This window comes from Mustela nigripes, chromosome 1, assembly GCF_022355385.1.
Source record: "Mustela nigripes isolate SB6536 chromosome 1, MUSNIG.SB6536, whole genome shotgun sequence".
In the NCBI taxonomy this organism is placed as follows: domain Eukaryota; kingdom Metazoa; phylum Chordata; class Mammalia; order Carnivora; family Mustelidae; genus Mustela; species Mustela nigripes.
This window is the reverse complement of record NC_081557.1, coordinates 185,232,954-185,253,407: the sequence shown is the minus strand read 5'-3', so window position 1 is coordinate 185,253,407 and position 20,454 is coordinate 185,232,954. Positions and strand designations below refer to the sequence as shown.

Genomic DNA, 20,454 nt, shown 5'->3' with positions numbered 1-20,454 from the left:
ATAACCTGCTATGACCATATTAAATTTATGAAGTTAAATTGGATGCGGTTGGTGGTAAAGCATTTTTTTAAAAGATTTTTATTTATTTGAGAAAGAAAGAGTGAGTAAGAGAGAGAGAACCCAAGTGGGAAGGAGCAGAGGGACAGGAAGAAGCAGAATTCTTGATGCAGGTCTCGATGGGGGAGCTAGATGGAGGCCTCAATGAGGGGACTCAATGAGGGGCTTGATCCTAGGATGCTGGGATCATCATAACCTGAGCAGAAGACAGATGCTTAATTGATTGAGCCACCCAGATGCCCCTGTGGTAAAGCATTTTCTTTAATTTCAACCTGCGAGTCATAGAATAGAGTGTTATGGAGGAGGCTTTATTTCATGACATAGTCTACCAATATTCTTTTACTATTTTATCAGTATGCATTTTCTTTTTTCAGTTGCAGGATAAGCTGCTTTAAAGCAAGCAGTATGTTTTCAAATAACATTTTATTCTCCCACAAAGTTTAATAGAATTGAGAGTACACAATTAAAGGAATGTTGTTGGATAACTGATTGATTTTGAGTTCTATAAATTCATACCTCTCAATTTAAAGTTTAAAAAGTTTGGAGTTTTAGCTTTGCGCAGTGGCAGTATCGTAGCCAATGAGGTTTATCCGAGGCGCAATTATTGCTAATTAAAAAGTTTGGAGTTTAAACTTCAAAAGACTTGTTATTTTTGTATATATGTATATGGGCATGCATATGCATGCATTCTCCCCCTCCACACACGCACACATTATCAAATGCCTGTACATTATAATTAATGTCTTTTACCTGTCAGCCCGCATAAAAAATAAGAGAATTGCTGTAGGGAAATTTCATAATTAACTGCATATATGCAATTGCTCTTTCCTATCTCATACTATTTGGCATTTTTATGCATAAATATGTTAAGATATATAAATAACAGAAGAGTAAAATCCTTTAGATTTTTTTGCTGACTCATTCATAATAGCATGATGGGATCTAATTACATTTCTAATTATCTTTTTTCTTTTTCATTTATGTGGAGTCAATTTATGTTGCTGTTAATTAACTCTCAAGGGCTAATAGCCCACTCATAAAGATAGCCAGAGTTTCACTGTCTACTTTCAATATGTGTATGTGGATATTGAAGATTAGAATCCAATTTTTGTGTTATTAAGATACAATTGTTTCTTCCTATTCTTTCACTTTCACTTTCTTCATGATAGCAGTAAAATCAAAAAGGAAGAGAGAAATGAATAAATAAAGAAATAAACATATTTCCAAACCACTTTAGTGGCCAATCTGAAACCTGTACCTATGAAAGAGTCAATGATCTTGTGATAATTCCACACTGCTTGAAGAACCATTGTGGGCAGGTATTATGAAGGCTCTGGTAATACTGAAATGAATAAAAACAATTTCCTGTCTTTCAAACGTTTACAATCTAGATGGGGAAGACAGATTTGGAAACAAATAAATGAAATAAAGTGTTATAAATCCCATATTAGAAGGTCAGGATATTAAAAAAAAAACAGTCTTCAAACACAGTGTGCATGAATTGTGATTTTACTTTTTCAGTAATTCAACATATTTCTATTGTGACTTCCATTCTGCTTGATAATAGAAATTTAATCTCAGAATCAGTCAATTTAGAATAGCCTCAAGAAAACTTTTGAGTTCCCTCTGCCGATTCATACTTCACATTCCTCCTGATCCTTAGAATTATTTCAGTGTTCTAAGGAATCTCTCAGAGCCTAGATAGAATGGAGGAAGAAACAGTGGGGAATAGAATGGGAACAGTCTATTAATGGTTGTTACCCTCCCATTGCACTGGCCCCTGCTAAAATGTTCATATTCCCATTGGTTCTCTAGTTTTTAGTCCATGCAAGCCTGTTTTTCTCTTTTTAATCATATTTAAACCCTAATCTGGAAGACCAGCTCTCTAAAGTACTTATGAGCCCCCGTCAGAGGCATATAACAAACAACTGATTTTCACTCATACCACCCTGGGTATAAGAAAACTCTGGAGTCTGTCTCAGGCACCTTTGCTCAGACACTATCTGAGTAGTCTTTGCTACTCTAATCATGCAGCTCCACTCTGGAAATCTCTGCTCTCATTTTTCATCTTCTGCAAGTGACCTAGGATTTCCATTGTATATTCTATGACATGAAGCTGAGAACATGAGGCTCAGGGTACATCCTCAGGGAGCCCCTGGTATCACCTTCTCTCTACTTCCACTTTGAGTCTCCCTTTTCTTCCCCGCTCATAGAATGTTTTTTCCCCCTAGAATGAGAAAATGTTGTTTTTATATCATTATACATTCTTCTAACTCCATGATTTATCAGCATAAAATGTATACTCTTCATCTTCTGAGGTTTTGGAAGCTCAAAGTACCTAAGATATTATAAATCAAAAGCTTTGCTTCAGAAATGAAAATGACTTTTTTCTTCCTTTTTGTTGTGGCATCATCTGTCTCCTGAGGCAATGGATGCTTACTGTCTATATTGAATAGAAAATTAGGCTATATGGATAAAAAGAATGACTAGGAACAGAAAATACATCCATTGATAATCAAGAATAAATCCTACCTTCGATATATATATACAGACTTCAGGAAATGCAAAGAGAAGGAGTTATTGCCACCAGAACTGGGTTGGTGGTGATGGATGGAGCAAAGCTAAACAGAGGCTTTATAGAGGATATCCTGTTAAGTTGCATTATGGAGGATGAAAAGGATATCCACACCATATAATTTTGTATATGTATTACCTATTCAAATAAATTAAATACATTTTAAAAGCATAATGAACACTAGTTTATCAGCTTCGTTATGTAAGAAAGAGGAGAAGGAGGAGGGGGAGGGAAGGAGAAAAACAAAGCAAAATGAGTAAGAGTTCAAAGGATATGAGGAGGGAGAGTCTCAGGTAGTAAGAATAACATGCAAATACACAGAGGAATAAAAGCATTTAGGTAAGATGGCTGCCTTTGATTGGAACATATGATAGAAGGGTGGGAAAAGTAGGAGTTGAAAGCAGTATCAGTAGGCAGGAGTAGAATTATGGAGGGATCTATATAACCCCCAAAAGAATGTTAGGCTTTAATCCTATGGTAATATGGGCTCAATAAAATATCAACGTTTTTAAACAGCTCAGAATTATGATTAGATATGTATTTAAAATGAGCATTATGCTAGCAATATGTAAGATGGATTGGAGAAGACTAGATAAGCAAAGACCTGTTAGGAAAATATTATAATGCCTAGATAAGCACTGAGGAAATCCTGAACAGAAACAGTGATGAGAGGAGTCAAATATGAAAAATGCTGAGTTAAATTAGGAAAGCAAAACAGCAGATCCAGTGAATGCTTGAATTATGGGTTTACTGAAGAAAGTGTAAAATGCCTTCCAAGACTGAGTTGAATCCCTGCCTGTCTTCCTTCTGTCCTTTGAGATCTATTCTTCACTAGTCACTAGACTTGAGCCCAGGGGCTAATCTGTGCGAATTCTGCCCTTGCCCTCTGGTTTCCCTGTGAGTTAGGCAAGTGGGAAGTAAGGAGAAGAGATGGGAGAAGGCAGGGATGAGAGGTCAAGAAGTTCTTCTAGTTCTTTTTCTGAGGGTTCACCACAGGTTGACTCTGTCCTCTAACTGAAGGCCTACTTCAGGCAGGCCTCTTTCTGAGCTCCTCCCTCCAGGGTCCAGTAATTACGCTCTCCACTTGTCCCTTCAGGTCTTGGGTGGTAACACTTTCTGCTGTGGCTAACCTTGGAGTACTGCACTTGTTCTTTCTTTGTTTCCATAAAACTTACTTACACACCTCCCTTTAGCTTATTTAATAGATCTTTATTTTTTTTTAAGATTTTACTTATTTATTTGAAAAAGAAGATGAGAGAGAGAAAGCATAAGAGTGGAGAGGTCAAGGAAGAAGCAGACCACCCACCCCCCAAAGCAGAGAGCCTGATATGGGACTTGATACTGGAACTCCAGGATCATGACCCAAACGAAAGGCAGTCGCTTAACCAACTGAATCACCCAGTTTGAGTATGCCCATCCTTTTTCCTGCCCGGACCTTCACTGAAAGTGGTGCCATTAAACAAGACAGGGAATATGGACAGAGGAGCCAGTTTAAAGAAAAATATAATAAATATGCTCTCTCTTCCTATTTTCCACTGTAATTCATTCTCGAGTGTAATTAGCTATTCTCAAATATGCTCTTTAGATCACTAAGAAAGGATCCCTAAAACCTTTTCAGGGTATCCATAAGGTCAAAATTACTTTCATAAAAACACTAAAAATTGGGGTGCCTGGGTGGCTCAGTCATTAAGCAGCTGTCTTCAGCTCAGCTCATGATCCTAGGGTCCTGGGATGGAGCTCTGTATCAGGCTCCCTGGCTAGTGGGAAACCTGCTTCCCTCTCCTACTTCCCCTGCTTGTGTTCCCAATCTCTCTACCAAATAAATAAATAAATAAAATTTTAAAAAATAAAACTAAAAATCTTTTGACTTTTTCACTGTGTTGACATTTCCAGTGATAGCTACAAAAGCAATAGTTAAAATTGCTGGTACCTTGACAGGATTCAAAAGTAGTGTGTGCTGTGCTAGTAGTCACTGCATTTTCACTGCCATACACTCACAGTTTAAAAAAAAAAAAAAAGAGCCAGTTTCACCTAAGAATACATGTGACTAAGCAATAAAAAAATTATTTTTATTAAATTTCATGGTTGAGTACATCTCCTGCTGCATACCAAACTAGGACTGAAAAGCACTTTTGTGTAATGTGAATTGTGAGGTAAACTGTTCACTTTTTTTTTTTTAATGAAACACCATTTTTAATTGAAAGAACATCTGATGGACAAACTGTGACTATCAGACTTGACTATCCGGCAAATATTTTCTCAAAAAATGAATGAAATGAGACTGTCACTTTAAGAATACAAGTAATAGTATTTATTGCCAATGACAACATTTATGATTTAGAACTGAAATTAAATTTTTGAAATATCAGCTTCCATCTCTGTGAACTCGACCAACTTTTCTGATTGAATTTGTGGTAATATGAACAAACGTGGAGTTTTTTGACATCGTATAATGAAATGTATTTGCATTTGCATAACTGTGTGAACTAAGTTTTTCAAATGACCAATTATTGATGTAACAGAATCATGCATGGATAAAAGTCAATTGAAAGTTCAATATTAAAAAAGAAAAAAAGAAAGAAAGTAAGTAAGGAAGGAAATTAGTTCAAGACAGGCCAGTCATTATAAACTAAATGTTTGTGTCCCTCCAAATTCATATGTTGGAACTTTAACATGTTGGTAATTGGACTGGGGCCTTTGGAAGATGATTATGTCCTCTCTATGGAGCTTCTATGCCCTTTATGCCACGTGAGAACACTAAGATTGTCGCCTATGAAACAGAAAACAGGCTTTCACCAGACACCACATCTGTTGGTATTTTGATCTTGGACTTCCCAGAATCCAGAAATATAAGAAATAAATTTCTGTAGTTTATCAGCCACCCAGTCTATGGCATTCTATGCTGTGGTTATAGCAGCCCAGCAGACTAAAACACCAATTAAATTTTTTGTTACAGAGTATGAAAAGTCCATTGATATGGGTTCCAATTCCATATGGAAGCTAAAGCCTTAAAGCATTAAGACATCACCATTTGCCAAGTTTTGGTGTAGTATAAAAGAGAATATTATACATTGTCTGAAAGTCTATTAAAATACTCTTCTTTTTCCAATTACCTATTTGTGGGAGGCTGATTTTTTTTTAACATACTTTAACCAAAAAAGCACATCAAAACAGGGTGCATGCACAGGTATAAGAGAGTCCAGCTATCTTTTATTAAGCCAGATATTAACGACATTTGCAAAATGTAAAACATTGACTTTTTCTCACATAATCTTTTTTGCTTTGGAAGACATAATTTTGTTTGGAAGATATACTTATTTTTATAAAATTATAATAGGCTTATGGTTATTTAAACATAATAATAATAGTTTTGTTTTAATTTCAAATATCGTAAATATCAATAGATACAGTCTACATAACAGATTTCCTTAGCTTCCTCAGAAATTATTAAAAATGTAAAGGTATCTTGAGACAAAAAAACTTAAGAACTGACAAGTGTTTTAGCATGAAAAAATATATGACTGATATAGGGGCTGATATTAACAACTTCCATTATAGTTTACTTCAGAATACATAAAATATTTCTCTGACTTGTCTTTATAATGCAGAGTTTCATAATTTTAGTACTGCCCTTGAAAACAAGAGCATAACAAAATCCAGAGGCCACATTAACTGATAGCCATTGAACTCTTCTGCTTTTTTTTCAGAAATACAGACTTGAGGGCTTGCTGTATTTTGCTTTAGCTTTCTTATCTCTAACAAGTTTGTGCTGGAAAAATATTTACTTCAACTCTAAGATTTACATTATCTCCCTTCTATTTTCTCAGTGCACAATTTCCTCTATTTTAAAATTATCATTGGCATTCAATTTTGAACATAATGAGTCTGAAATCCTGTGTGAAATCCAAATGGAAATCTGCAGTAGTGAGCATAGTACAGAGAAGTTGGACCAGGCATATCTCTTTGGGAGATCCCTTCAAATACAGACACTAGCAGGAGTTGAGGCCTTGAATGAGAATTTGGAATGAGAAAAAGAGGACAATGAATAGAAACAAGTAGAATAATCTTATTTAAGAGAAACATGGATGGAAATGAATGAACAAAAGAAGACTGGAAGAGATAGTCAAAGATTTATGAGGAAAAAAAAAACCAGAACTATGACTTGAAAATAAGGGCAAGTTAAAAGGGTTGTTTTGACACAGTAAGATTGATTCAATGAGGAGGAGTGATCCATTAGAAGGTCATTAATGACATAACTGAAAATAATTTTGGCTGGATTTTGAAGATAAAAGTCAAATGATAAGAAGTTTCAGAGAAAACAGAAGTTCAGACACTGAAAACATTAAACTTGTCCTAATATTTCTGGAAGTTTGAAGTTAAGAATAGAAGCCAACAATCAGCCTTCATATTTCTAGTTGTGCTTATGAGTGGATATTACTGTTTTTGTTCAGTATGGGTTTCACTATTGAAAAAAAGCAACAACAACAATAATGGATGAGCTCTGCACAGGGAGCAACAAAGGCACTGAACTGCCCTGCCAGGGCTACTTTAACAGAACGCCACAGCCTACATGGCTTAAACAACAACAATTTATGTTCTCACAGTTTCAGGGGCTGAAAGTCCAAGATCAAGATGCTGGCAAGGTTGGTTTCTGATGAGATCTCTCTCCTTGGCTTGCAGATGACCACCTTTTTATTCTGTCTTTACATGGTCTTTCTTCTGTTTGTATACATTCCGGGTGTCTCTTCCTCTTCTTAAAAAGTCATCAGTCCTATTGGTTTAAGGTCTCACCTTTCTTTCCTTATTTAATTTTAATTACTCCCTTAAAGGCCTTACCTCCAAGTAGAGTCATATTGAGGATGAAGTCTTCAACTTGTGAATTTTGGAGGGAATACAATTCAGAATCACAATAAAAGGCACATGGAAGGGCACCAAATACTAGGTGAAGTGTTAGAGGTCTGGTACTCTGATTTCTAAAGGATGGAAAGTGCAGATGGAAAAAAAAAATGACAAAATTGCAAGTCAGTTCAGAGTAGAATGCTCAGGAGGCACAAAAGAACAAACAGCATGTCCAGGGACTTACACATAGTGTTAAGTATGTGTGGCTGGGATGGAGAACACAAGTAGAGGCATCATTGAAGAGAGATGCAGTAGTCAGATCTCTCTAAAAAATGAGGAAAGGACTATTTTATCAGAGACAACCATAGCAGTAACAGCAGTGTCACAGAACTGATAATTAATAATAATAATAATAATACACAGCTTTGCATTTCTTTCCTTTTTTTAAAAGATTTATTTATTTATTTATTTGATAGACAGCACAAGTAGGCAGAGAGGCAGGCAGAGAGGCAGGCTGGGGGGGGGGGAAGCAGGCCCCCCGCTGAGCAGAGAGCCCGATGTGGGGCTCAATCCCAGGACCCTGAGATCATGACCTGAGCTGAAGGCAGAGGCTTAAACCGCTGAGCCACCCAGGCGCCCCGCTTTGCATTTCTTTAGTGGTATTTTTGAAGCTTTTATTACGAAAATATCCTATGGTGAAAAGTGAATCCAATAAATGATTTGCTCAAAATTGGAATCAGAAACCTCTTATCTGGATTTCCAGTTTTCTCTTCTGATAGGCTTGCTCTCTCAGACAAGTCCATAGAGTTTTATCCCAATGGCCAATAAAATAGAGTACTATGTACTACTTGTCATTTTATTCCATCAATATTCTTCAGATAACATTCAGTTTTGGCAGTGTAGCGAGAGTGTGGCTGTAGAAAGGAACACTTATAAAATCAAAGTGTTCCAGCAAAGACACTGGCTTGTGTTTCTCATTTTACCTGAGGAGACACATTTTATGTGTATTGCTGAGGTACTGAGCGTTTCTCACTGCTTAAAACTGAAATGGGCTCATACACTCAAATACCAGAACAAACTCTGAAATCAAGAAAAGAAAGACAAAGTCAAAGCACAAAAAGGATTCCATGTGCCTTTGCTGGCTCTGAAGAAAGTTGGGGGGAGGGGGGAGGGGCATATGCAAAGGAATGTGGTCTGTAGGAGATAAAACTGGACCCCAGCCAATAGCCAGCTAGGAAACAGGGGACTGCATAAACTCAATTCAGCCAATGAACTCTAAGACAGATTCTTCCTCAGAGCCCCAACATAAAAGTCCAGCCTGGCCTGGCTGACATCTTGATTTTGTCTTTCTAAGACTCTGAGAAGCCAGATGAGCCATAATAAACTCTGACCTAGAGAACTGAGGGACAATAAACTTGCATTGTTTTAAGTTTATATATTTGTGGTAATTTGTTACACAGCAATAGAAATCTAATATAGTTATAGGCATTCTGGCCCCAAAACAAGGAAAATTAAGTCAATTTTAGATCCAGCTAGGAAGGCCCTATTAGGTTTCAGGACTTAAGGATATTCTCTGGGACTTTCACCTCTGCCCTCTGGTGATCTCAGCTCTGAGTCATCCTTCATGAAAGGTAGGTCCTGTTTGTACTTGACTAGTATTATCAGACCCTGTTTCCTGCCAGGAGAATTAGGGAATGCTGAGAGCTCCTTTTTATTTCATATTCCTGCTGCCACTTTCAGTCGAAGCTGGAATGCTCCTGCTAATAATATATTCCCAAGTACCTTGTGGCTTTATGTGGATTTCTGGAGAAAAATCAGACAAAAGACTCACTCATAAATTTCTTTCTGAGGTAATTCCTTTTCTGTTTTTGGCTTGAAATGAAATATCTAAGGTACATTGCCAATAAGCTTCTCAGAGAGGCCATTGGATCTAATTGAGACCTATAAGGCATACATTTAATCTCTGGTGATTGAACACTCTGACCTTTTGATCTTTCCAGGGTGGCAGCAAAATGTTGTATAGACACACCCACACCTTTTATTCAGTGCCACATTTTTCAGGAGTAATTTCTTAATTTTAGCATCTTTTGCCATCTCTAGAAGCTGAGAATTTCTCAAATCCTCATGTCCTGGGTCCTTTTTGGTTAACGGTTCTTTCTTCAATGTCTTTTTCTTCTTCTTACATTTTATTAAAAGCAGAAAGAAGGAACCAGGCCTCACCTTCAACATTTTGTTTAGAGATCTCCTCAACTCAGTATCCAAGTTTATTATTACAAGTTCTGCTTTCTGTGTAACAGCAGGAAACCACTTTTCTAAGCTTTCCACTACTACATAGCAAGGATCTCCCTTCCTCTAGTGTTCAGAAGCAAGTTCCTAGCTTCTTGCTGAGCCCACAGAAGAAGTTTTTTTTTTTTTTTTTAGATTTTATTTATTTATTGAGAGAGAGTGAGCACACACACACAAGGTGGGCAGAGGTAGAGAGAGAAGCAGACTTAAGCAGATGCTTAATCCACTGAGCCAATCAGGCACCTCCATCAGCAGCATTTTTTGTGTCTGTATTTCTACTAATGGTCTTCTCAAAGCAGTTGAGGCTTTTTCTATCATGTTTTTCATCCTCAGTTCATTACCTGATTCCAAATCCCTTTCTATGTTTACGGGCATTTGCTCTGATGGCATCGTGGATACCAAAATCTACTACAGAATAAATTATCACAAATTTAGGAGCTTAAAACAACATACACTTAATATCTCACAGTTTCTGTGCCTCAGAACTCCAGCCAGGCTTGAGTGGGTTCCAAGTATTCAAAGCTAAATAAAGTTGTCTACTGGTTGTGTTTTCATCTAGAATTCAAGTTCCTATTCTAGGCTCATTCTAGCCATTAGCAGAATTTTGTTCCTTGCAACTGTAGGACTAACATCCTCATTTCTTTGTTAGCAATTAGCCAGGGATTACTGTTGGCTCCTTCCTGTCATTATCCACTCTTTGCACATTGCCCCCTTCCATCTTCAAAATCAGCAGTGGTGTATTAAATCTTTCTCAAGTTTTGAATCTCTTTGTATTAAAAAATAAAATACCTGAAAATCATCACTCAGAGTTGGGTTTAGTCCAAATATAAGGCTTGAACTGTAGATTTTCTACTTCTATTTAATATGTAATTTGTGGACTTGAGTTTTAACATAAACTTCTCACAATGAACACTTCAATAATCTTTTCTGCCTGGGTCTGAGAGCACATCTTGATTAAGATATATATCTCTTTCCAGGTTCTACCTCTATCTATTGAATGGGTATCCCCTTGTTCCTCACCTTTCAGGAATCATGTAAAGCTTTCCTTTATGTAACCTGTGCACCTATCTGAAAGTCTTGCTTTTATCCTATCAATTACAGATTATAGACTAAAATGCCAGGCAGTTATTTATGTGACATTTTAAAATTCTTCTGGAAGCAAATAATAAATGTATATAAATAAATACAAATAATAAAATAAGTCTTTATTTTAATTGGGATTTAGTCAAAGTAAACTATCATCTGTTATAATACTTGTTCATTTCATAAAGATTATATCAAATAAGAACTATGTCTTCAGAAGTTATTACTTATGTCAATTACTACACATGAAATTATTTTTGAAAAAAGTTCATGTTGACGTATGTTCTAACATACACTTAGTTATTTTTTTTAATTATTTACTAAAATTATGCAAAAATTCTACTTCACTTTTCCTGTTTGAGAGAAGATCCTTCAACCACCAGTGACTAAAGAAGATAAAAATAGGCTGCTTTTAACCATCTTAAATTAAAAGAATTTAGTCAAAGATAGAATGACAACTTGATTTAATCAGAGATAGAGTGACAACTTGATTAAAATCAGAAGAATTTTAAAGAACTAGAAAAAAGAAATTGTCCTTTGTTGTGCATTAATTTACATAAGTAATAATTTCATCCAAAATCAAGTGAATTATCAGTATGTGTTCAACTATAAGTTTTCTTTGCCTTAACCCTTCAAAGTCCTGTTAAGTAAAAACATAATTTTAATATAGAATATAGAATCTAACACAGAAAAAAATGTCATTGCAGATGGCCATATTTTTCTTAAACCTTTTACTAATCCTTTTGACTGTATTCCTGTTTATTCATATTAAGCTGTACACTGAATTTAAGGGAAGCTGTTTAAATCAGGGACTCTTACCCTGGAGTCCCATGAAATACAGGGCATCATTGCTTTAAAATTAGCACAGACTTTCTGTATATTTGCCCCCCAACCCTGCCAGTGGAGAGTTTAAATTATTTCTCAAATTCTCAAACTTTTCTATTTGTAGTATTAAAAATCTTAACAATAACATTCAGCCTTTCACCCATCAAAAGGTGAAGTTAGTCTATTTTCCCCTCCTTGAATCTGGTCTGTCCCCCTGAATCACTTTGACTTATGAACCATGGCAGAAGTGACATGGTATGAGCTCCAAACCAAGGCCTCAAGAGACTTTCCCGATTCTGCCTTAGCTCTCATGGAACTGAGAGACCACCTTGCTGTGAAAAAGCCATGCAAAGAAAGCCCAGTCACCTCATGGCTAACCCAACATGTGACCCAAACATGGGAGTGAAGCCAACTGAATGCAACTACATGAGGGATCCCAGGTAAGACAAGCAGAACCACCCAGTCACTCCACATCCTGTGTTGTTTTAAGTCACCAAGCTTTAGGTTATGGTATGTGATGTAGCAACAGATAACCAATTCACCAAAAATCTAATACACCTCAAAAAGCTGAATTAGAGGCCAAAAGCAAGTTTCCCTTTAAATATCTTTTCCTTTATTAAGAACCATTTTGACCAATGTGGCCCAAATGGAGACTCTTTATCAACATTATCATGTTATCTTCTCCTAAGTCAAAGGAGGGGATATTGATTTTCAGAAAAATGTATTACTTCACAATGCTTTCATAATTTTAAAAAATACCTTTGAAAGAATTTTATTATAAATGTTTTCTTCAATCAAAATTTCTGGGATCTTTGTATCAGTACAAGAGCTCACAGGCCTAAATCCACATTCAATTTCTCAGGCTAGGCAGCCACTTTTGCAAGTAATATTTGCTCTGCTCTATTATTGTCTGATTGTTTCCTTTTCCCATTTATTATATGCATACCCCAAAATAATGTGTTTCCTTACCTTTCTGAAATTCTTCCTTTGACAAATCTCTAGCCCTGGTTTGCCCTTCTTGTTTGCTTTTTCTATTGTCGTCCTATAGATACTGAGGATTCTGAGAGAAAGTCACAAAATTATACACATACTGCTATCTTCCTATGCACTCTCTCAGTTCCTTCTTACAAATGGAATCCCGAGTTTTTCAGGGTAGCAATGTGTCTAGCTAATAAAATCCATTTCCCAGCTTATCTTGGTAGTTCTGGTAACTTAGATGGGTGCTGAGAATTACTGGAAAAGTTTTATTTTTCTGACATAGGTTCTACACACCTCTTTTTCTCTAAATCCTCCTCATCTTCTTCCTGTCTTCAAGATTTGAGAAGAATATGAGATATGAATCTAAAAAACTAGAAGTAGAATGTCATGTTGACACCATAAAAGGTGACAAGCTGTCTTGGTTTACTAGGGACAAAGGAGGTTTCCTAGATGTGTGACTTCCAGTTTTAAAGCCAGGACAAACTGGTCATCCCTTCATGATGTGACAATGAAAATAAAAGATATATACTTAGGATGGCAGAAGAGGAAGAAGAGAAAGATAGAAGGGTGATTCCTGATGACACTTTAGAGGTCCTGTTTGAGTCATGCCATCTAGGCTTTTTATTATTACATAAGAGAAATAAGTCCTTATGTATCAAACCATTGGATGTGGGTTTGTTGCACCTACTCAAATATGATCTCTAACTGTCCTCACTACCTTGACCTAGTGAAGCACATGACAATCCATCTGAATGGTGTCATCTGCTGTTTTATAGCACACAGCCTATGTGTGCCAAAACTATACTTTCTTAAAGCCAGGAACTTCCTGATGTTCCAGGGATGATTATTCTTTGCAGAGAACGTTGTTTCTTTGATATCCTCCCTCTCGAAATTTCTCCAAACTATACTCCCTTTCTTCCCTCTATGTGGTCTTTTAGAAAAAAGAATTAGTTCTCTTTTTCAAAGTGTACCTCCAAGTGTGAAGTTGATTGCTTCCTTTCCTATCTCCTCTGGGGTCTTAATTTATCTGATTTGATTGAAAAATATTTAGTTTTATCTTTTTGTGTTTGTAACAATAAATTTGATGGAATTCTCATATAAAGGTATGATCCTTGGATAAACTAGTTTACCTCCATGTTAAATATTCTAGTTACACAGTGAGACTTTGAATAACTTATTAATGAGCTTGCTCACCTGAATTATCCAAAATTTAGAACTATCATTTATTTGTTTAAGTTTCTTAATAATATGTTATTAGCAAATATAGAATCCTCTATGGAAAAAAAAAATAATTAAAAGCTCTTAAGGTTAATATTAAACAAATTTTTTTCTTTTTTCTTTTTTCGAAGTAGCTACCAACATTCAGAACTTAAATCAACGTTATTAAAATAATATAATTCTAGATCTACCTACCCCATTCTCTTCACCAACACATCAGAATCAACTTCTGATTCTCATTTATTATTAAGCAGTGTGCTAGAACCTGATTTTTTATGTATTTGGAGATATCACATGGCTATCTGATAGGGTACAGTGAGAAACATCCTTGTTGAATAAAGTTTCTAATGTGATAAGAAATATTCAATGGAGAGAAAAGACACTTGGAAATAAATATAAATCTTAATCCATATGATCTTAAAAAGTTCACTTAACTTCTGTCTCATTTTTCTTTTCTTTTCTTTTTCTTTTTAAGATTTTATTTATTTATCAGAGAGCAGAGCAAGCGAGCACAAGCAGGAAGAGGGAGACAGAGGGAGAAGAAGGCACCCCACTGAGCAAGAAGCCTGACGTAGAACTCAATCCCAGGACCCTGGGATAATGACCTGAGCCAAAGGCAGACACTTAACCAACAGAACCACCTAGGCGACCCTTCTGTCTCATTTTTCTAATTATTTCTCAAATGGATAGTGTATATACCACAGAAAAGTAGGATGGTATAAATAAATGTATGTTATTACAGTTATCCAAACTATGGAAATTGCCCAAGAGACTAGATGAAGAGAGGAACAATAGAAATTATGTGTGGTATTTGTGAAATACTAAGAGATTTATTTCTATCATATAATGTTTTAGTTACTACTATATAACAAACCATTCTACAACTTAGATGCTTAAAATAGCAATCATGTTGACATCTCTTATATAGTTTGTGATTCCACAAGGCTCAACTAGACAAATCTTGCAGTGTGTCTACTTGGGATTTTTCATGAAGTCGTAGTAAATGGTGGCTAGGGCTAGAGTCATCAGAAGGCCCAAATGGTTTGATGGGCTGACAGGCCTCTCCACTTCTCCAGAGGATCTCATGGTCTCCCCATGTGGCCTCCTGGTGTGGTCTCTCCGTATGGTCTCTTTAGCAGGTAGCCAGACTTCTTTAATGGTGGTTCCCAAAGGTGACCATTCTAAGACATGAAACAGAAGCTGCCAGTCCTCTTCAAATCTAGATCAGGAGACTATATAGTGCCATTTCTGCCTCATTCTATTGGTTAACACAAGTCACAGGCCAGGCCAGTACTGTGTGAGGCAACTGCTTAAGGATGTAGAGTTCAGTAATCATGGTTCATTAAGGGCATCTTTGGAGTCTACCTAGGACGGAAGTTGAAATAAAAGCATAAAAACATTTTTTCCTTTATTTCCTTTATTTGATTTCCTTTGGAGTCTATCTAGGACGAAGTTGAAATAAAAGCATAAAAACATTTTTTCCTATAGATAAGCCTTCTAGAAAATAATTTTTGGGTGGTATTTTCATTATGTTTCTAGTTCACCAGTCATTTCTGACACAATGCTATATTTCATACTTTAAAGACTTGGCATTAGGCGCTCTTCAACAAATTCAGTTCTAGACTTGGGATTTCAGCTATGTTTTTCCAACAGAAGAATTTTTTTTAAAAAATAGAGGGGCTTCGGGACGCCTGGGTGGCTCAGTTGGTTAAGCGGCTGCCTTCGGCTCAGGTCATGATCCCAGCGTCCTGGGATCGAGTCCCACATCGGGCTCCTTGCTCAGCAGGGAGCCTGCTTCTCCCTCTGCCTCTGCCTGCCATTCTGTCTGCCTGTGCTTGCTCTCTCCCCCCATCTCTCTCTGATAAATAAATAAAAAATCTTAAAAAAAAATAGAGGGGCTTTATCAAAATTAAACAAAAATAAAAGAAATAATTTAAAAGAATAATTATATATTAGGCTAACTGGAGAGCACTAATAAGAAATATAGGCATCTAGATAAAGCTGACTGGGAAGAAAATTATGAATTACTTCATGGAGGTCATTTAACATCTAGCCTAACGGAGGAAAAAACAAAACAAATTTTCTGGGAAGTAAACCACCTGCCATAGGCCTCTTGGCACTACTACATTATATGACTGTCCCTGCCTCTACCATTACCACAGAGATACATAAATGAGTTCCCTGGCAACATGTGTGGGATGGGAAGCGTTGGATTCACAGGAGCCTTTGTGACCTAAAAAAATGTTTTCTGAGATGAGTTACTCCCACAGCTCCTTCCTTCAGTTTATTTTTTTGCTTTCTAGTATATTATATTAATCTTCCAAATTAATACAACCTACCTACCTCTCAGAGGTTGCTGATGCCAGCAATTAGTATTTCACAAATACTGGTGTAGCAAGTAACAGAGACTTGAAAAAAAGGAAAAAAAAAGATATGGTATTTAGAAGAGCAGGAAGACTAAAGACAACAAATAAAATAATATCTCTCATTTACCTAGGGCCTATCAAGTTAACAAATTACATGCAGCAAATCAAGAGATTAATTATATCTCAGATTTCACTGACATTTTATCAAAAAATGCATAGTACATAGACATAATGAAATTAGAGAAGTCCACCTTGACAAATGACATTTTGCACTATTTTTAAATAACTATAATTATAGGTAATTACTGCTGTTTTTACATATGACCATATGACATAGGAGTCAGGAATGTAACTCATTACTAAGTCAGTTTCAGCTGTTCTCAGATCTTTAAAATATGGTTCAGAGATTTTACAAATTACCCTTATCAGGATAAAAGATGTGAGAAAAGGGCGGTGGCGACATGTTTGGAACTGGGCATTTAAACTATATAGAAGCCTATATAAGAAAAGGTAGGAAAAAGCAGTTATGAGAATCCAAAGGAAGGACATATTTCAGAAGATTCTAATTTGCTGCTTTATATTCCTTGCTGTCTTTGGGAGCTGGACAAGTATATGAGATTCAGACTCATACTATCCTGTGTACTATAGGTGTAATATTGAGGTCTACGGAGTTTCTGCTTTACCTGGGAGCCTGTAGGATAAGGTAGAGCTTTGTAGCCAGTTACTCGGTAAACAGAGCTAGTTGAGTCTTTCTTCTGGTTAGCTGGTAATTCTGCAAAATGTATCTTACTTTGGAGTTTGTTTAATCGTTTGAAGGAAAGGACTATACCTTGCACATTTTATAAGCAAAAACGATTTGGGGGCTTGTTTTCAGGAACAGAAACAAATACAGCTGGCAACAATACTTTTCAAATGGAGAGCTTGAATAAGCAGTTTTTAAAAGGAGTGTTTAGGCAGATAGCCACAGCTGGATGTTCCTATCATTACACCTACTGCATCAAAGACTTCTATAGTCTAGGGCTACTTCAGGCGCATTTAACTAGTGCATGTTTGTGTAAACAAAGCCCCATTATCAACAGTAGTATTAAAATAATCCAGAAGGTTTGGTAGACCTTCATATTTATTTGCAGCTTCTGCTATGGTCTTGTTTAATAGTGTGTGAGATACATTAGCAGTGAACAAAATTCTTTAAATTTGTTGGGTATTTTAAAAAACTGCCAGCAATAACTCTTCTCAGGACTCTTTCCAGATGCAAAGTAACTAACCCCTTCCTTTCAGGGATGGTGTGAAAGATAGCAGCTAGGGGAAAGAAGTACAGTTTGACATGGGAGGCTAGGTACAGCCAACTGCTGGTCTTTGGAATAGAGAAACTTTCAAAGCTGTTGATCTGACCAGGAGTTTGATGTACCAGTCAGGTGTGCTGTGGTCTGGTGCTGCTGCCGCCTGTGACATGCATGAACACACCAGGCTGCCACATCAGAGAATCAGGGGTAAATGTTGAGAAACCAAAGGTAAGGTAATAGGTGAAATGGAGACTGAGTTACCCTGTAGTAGAGCATACAGCAAGTACACTGAATGCTTTTGTGTAGTAAAAGTTTTTTTAAATTTGTGGCATAATTTGCGAAACTGCAGTGATATTTATTTAAAGAATTACTTTGTAAACAAATCTGAGTGATCTACACTAGTTAGAATTAAACTAGAATCCTTTGCATTTTCATATCACTTCATTTAAAATCATCAAAACTTTAAAATTAAAATATTAGAATTTTGCAGCTTTCAGTGATTTTAATTATTGAAAACAAAAGTTGCTAACAGGAAGATACTGAAATAGACCTCTACCAATCAAGGAAGGAATTGAATGTATTCCATGAAAAGGACAACTATCAAAATAAATGGAAAGAAAATTTAAATGATGAGCTTTGTCTTGTAAAATTGTCTGTTGAATGATGTTACTCTGAGTGAGGTTAAAAAAAAAGAATACACCTATGGAAAGATTTGGGCTGAAAACTCTATACATTTCAATATAAAGAAATTTAAATTGAGAATTTATTTTATTTATTAGAGTTTGCTTCCAGTGTACTAGGTACCTCAGCACTTAGAGAGAAAATTTTCCATTAAAACTACCATGGTCTACAGAGAAGCATTGACAGTGTCAAAATTTCAAATTTATTCAAATGTAAGGAAAATTCAAGCAATTTTTATGAACAGACTAAAAATAAGGAAAACTACGTCTTAAAAAACACATTCTTTGGAAAAATATCAGTATGGTGCTAGAAAAAATATACGGAAGTTGATTAATGTATGTGAATAAGAACTAAGAGTGAGTATGCTGCTTATGCCATTTTTGGCATTCATGTAATTGATTAAAAAAATCATAACATGTTGTAAATAAGTGTATATTTATGTGTTTATATATGTAATTGCTATATTTTTGGAAAATAATGCTTGAAAAGAACTATTTAATATCTCCACTAAATATAATACAATCAAGTTTCCAATCAATAAAGAAATATATCTAAGAATTACACAATTTTAATTAATTTTATTGTCTTTCTGTTTTTTTGTTCTCAAAAAATGTCCTGGTTAGGTGTGGCAGGGTGGCTCAGTCAGTTGGGCATCTGCCTTCAGCTCAGGTCATGATCCCAGGGTCTTGGGATCAAGCCCTGCATGGGGCTTCCTGCTCAGCAGGGGAGTCTGCCTCCCTGTCTGTCCCTGTTCCTGCTTTCTCTCTCCCTCACTCTCTCTCACATAAATAAATAAAATTTTAAAAAAAAAAAAAAGTCCTGGTTAGGTCAATAAATAGACTCACTAAGTGTACACACACAAACATACACATATAGATACATACGTGCACATATATCTCATATACATGTATATGTATATATGTGCATAAATATATATATGTGCGCGCACACACACACACAGACACACTCATACTTCCCAACAATGGAGATTTCAGCTTTTGGAGAGAGAGATTTAAAGGCAGCAATATAGTCTAGAAGAGGTTGAAAAAAACAAAACAAAAAACATGATTACTTCATATCAAAAATTGGGGTGATAAATGGATATTCCAAAAAGAAAGGAAGTCTAAAGTAATCTGAAGTTTCCTTTGCCTTGCAATAGTCCCTCAGACTTTAAGAAACTGTGTTCATCCTGCCAGTTGTGTATAACCTATCACTAAGCTCAACATAATGTCAGGTACATTGGAAGTCTTTAAGTGTGGAGAGAAAAAACAGACAGGCTTTACATCCTGGGAACCTTGCTTAGTGTTGGAAATGCAAGGCTGTGTAGGGCACAGTCCCTGTTCTTCAGAGATTTTTTTATTAGGGAAAGCAAAAAGCCATAAAAATGAAATGTGAAATAAACTTTAAAGTCAAAAAATTTTCTAAACGAGTCTGAAGGTTATTACAGCTCGGTTATCCCTGATGGTATTTCAAACAGCATTCTAAGATGGTTATCATAAAAAAATTAGGCCTACTAAACCCAAGTTTCTGTAACTTCTCTCTCTATTGGGCAGAAATTATTTTAATTATTGTATTAGCAAATAGTTTAATGGAAATGATAGTATGATGTACGTACTTATTTGTAATTTTTCTAAACATATAATATTACAGCCATGAAATTAAAGGACTAGATGACTATAAAGCTGTGTGGCAAACAAGCTGGTGGTAATTAAAATTGCTTAAGCAAATGCAAATCAAAATTGTATTTAAAAAAAAAATCAATTTTCAACTCTCTAATTCTGGAGAATTTGTATCTTTTGCCTTTTTTGCTTCTACTTTGGAAAAGAACCTCAGAAGTCACAAAAAATGAATTAAAATACTAAGATCAGCAAGCGTCAAAATGCCATGGATAGGCTAGGAATAAACAGAATGGAAGGGTAAGCACAAGCACAATCTATTTGGTTTTATGACTTTCTAGTTACGTGTGATAGCTGTACTTTGAAATTCCAGAGAAAACAGATGGGAGGCTGGTTTAATATTTGGGAAATAAACATTCAAATTAATAGTGAATGGGAAATGGAGAGCTCGTGGCTTTACCAAAAATAATGGAACAATAAGGGACAGCACATTTTCTACTCTCTCAGTTGACAGTACATTTACCTTCCCAACAGAAATGTGGAATCTAATAAAAGAACCCAGGTCCAAGCGAGTGCAAACAACTGGCCTCTCTAGTTCAACAGTGACTACCTATAGTCAGGCCCTCTAGGGCAGTTTATCTGATTCT

The 20,454-nt window shown here is 36.0% G+C and overlaps 1 pseudogene; it reads left to right on the top strand.

Annotated features, from left to right (window-relative positions):
* Positions 1-607: 607 nt before the first annotated feature.
* On the top strand, positions 608-736 carry LOC132008786 (U4 spliceosomal RNA; annotated as a pseudogene).
* The last annotated feature ends 19,718 nt before the right edge of the window (positions 737-20,454 follow it).